Below are 2,500 nucleotides of genomic sequence, written 5' to 3' on the forward strand. Positions count from 1 at the left end.
AAGAGAGCAGAGCTCAGTCATCCTCCACGGTCAGACAGGAAGTGAAGCGATAAATTACAAAGTAAAATCAGTTTGACACTTCCGGTTTCACCATATGTAATGAATTTAGCTTTCTTGATATGTCATTTAGAGCGATCTGATGATTCTGATCACTCGATATTGCGGAATTTACAGTTAAAATAGCAGGAGAGATCACTTTGCTTGCTTTTTAACCTCTGCATAATCTTGTGGATTAAATTACTTTTTATTTTATTCATTATTTTACATGAAATTACCTTTGAGGGATATCCTTGACACCTATTTTTTTTCTCACCTGCACACTTTGTTACCTTTTACCTTTTACGTTGTATCTTATTTTCTATTGTCTATATCTTTTTAGTTTTTTTATTGTGCAAATAAATTAAATCAAATCAAAAGCATTTCACCGGAAACAGGAAGCGTTTTGATGACTTTCGTTTTTTTTTTTTTTTTTATTCTTTGCTGTAAAAGCTTAATGTAACTGCTAAATTGTGTTCTCTAATTTTTAAAAAACATGTTTATTTAAGAGCAGGGATTACGTCTCCAGAGTTGCCCGCTTACACCTCCCGTGACAGTTAGGAACGTTTTTTTTTTTCACGAGCAGCTCCCATGAAGCATGGAAGCGATGCCTATGAGTTCATGGCATGGACATATAAAGAGTTCCGAGCTGTCCGCCGGTGATGGGCCGCATTATTTCAGCTTGTGACGTCATCTGAATGGGCGCATTCCATTTTCATGTCTGCACCAAGCTGAATCAAAAGGCCACTATGTTTGTTTTATAGCCTGATATTGATTTTAATGTAATTTCATGTGGCTGATTATATTCATTATGAAATAAAATATATTAAAAACATATATTATATCAGTTAATAGGCCTATTGAACCAAATCATCCACTAAAGCCCTACTGTGTGTGTGTGTGTGTGTGTGTGTGTGTGTGTGTGTGTGTGTTTGAGTGATAGTGAGAGAGAGAGAGGGAGAGAGAGAGAGAGAGCATGGTCAATCAGACTGAAGACTATGTTAACAGTGAGTGAGTGAGTGAGTGAGTGAGTGTGAGTGAGAGAGAGAGAGAGAGAAAGCATGGCCAAATTGACTAAAGACTGTTAAGAAATGTTTCATTGCATGCCCCTCATTTAATCCCTGCACTCTCTTCATAGGCCTATTTTAATGAGATATTCAGAATATTCAGCAGTTGAGGGTGGTGCATGCATGGCATGCACCATGCATGGCACAGTTTTGTGCCATGCATGTTGTGGGAGGAAGATGATCGAGATGGTTGTGGATTTTTGGATGAAATGGAGCACTAGGCCGAAAACAATAGGATGCCTGGCTACTCGAATCCTGGGGGAAGAGGATGAGATGGTGGAGGGCTACAGAGACCTGCATTTACTTCTACAACAGACTGCAAATGTAACATGGGGGTTGTGCATGGAGGGACAGAGCAGACTGTACTTCATGAGCAAATCATTATTTACCTATTTGGGCCCATAGTTGGTTGTGGAGAGAATGATAATTCACAAGCTGCTGAAGATAATGGACAGCACTGCTCCTTCAGCTATTCAACTGCACTACAGAAAGTCATTCCTGCCAACTGCAATACAATCCACAATAACTGCTGCTTCAATGCTACAATTTCCCTATGGCAATAAATAAAGTAGGCCTACATTATCCATCTACAAATCCATCCATCCATCTATGCAGGTATATTTGATTTAGGCCTGTATTTTAGATTATGCATAGCGTTCTGCATTATAATCTCTGAAAGTGACATCCTTTGGATTATTATTTCCAAAAGAAAACAAATGAGCAAACAAAAAGCTTCATTTTCATTATTGGGCTTTAAAAGTGATCAGGGGCCTATTTCAGGTAGCTGGTTTGAGTCAACCCAGAGTTTGTTCGCTCTGAGTTAGTGGAAACTCAGGGTTTTCCGTTTCAGGTAGCAGGTTCAGCGCAACCGAGAGTCAGTTACTGCGGCAACATACGCCGTGGGTCTAACCTGCTGGATAGGTGGTTAGACCTACCCTGAGTTTGTTTTCACTTTACGCTGCAGCTCCGACTGAAGAAAGAGTGTCACTGTCACACGCGTCCCTGTACAGTTTGAAGCAAAATCACTCCATAGAAATCTCCATCGGGATGTTTTTATCATTTCCTGATGATTTTACGTTTGACCGATCATTTATCTGATCAGTAGCCTTGTTCTCAGTCCGTTCATATAGGCGGCCACCTTACACATCGTGACATGCTCTACATTCAGATTAATAAACCTATTTGTATTGTTTTTAACTGGACTTAATTGTCTTTCACTCCCCATTTTAAAGAAGCGACAGTCTGTTTACTGCACAGTGGGCTATTAGGCTATAGCTTCCCAACATATTATACAGCGAATATAAAACACTGTCAGAAATGCTGTGCCGCGCCAGCTTTATTACTTTACTGCTGATATGCGTAACTTTTTAAAATAGACTATGGCTTCTCATACGGAA

Source organism: Ammodytes marinus (genome assembly GCF_949987685.1).
Source record: "Ammodytes marinus genome assembly, chromosome: 3".
In the NCBI taxonomy this organism is placed as follows: Eukaryota; Metazoa; Chordata; class Actinopteri; order Uranoscopiformes; family Ammodytidae; genus Ammodytes; species Ammodytes marinus.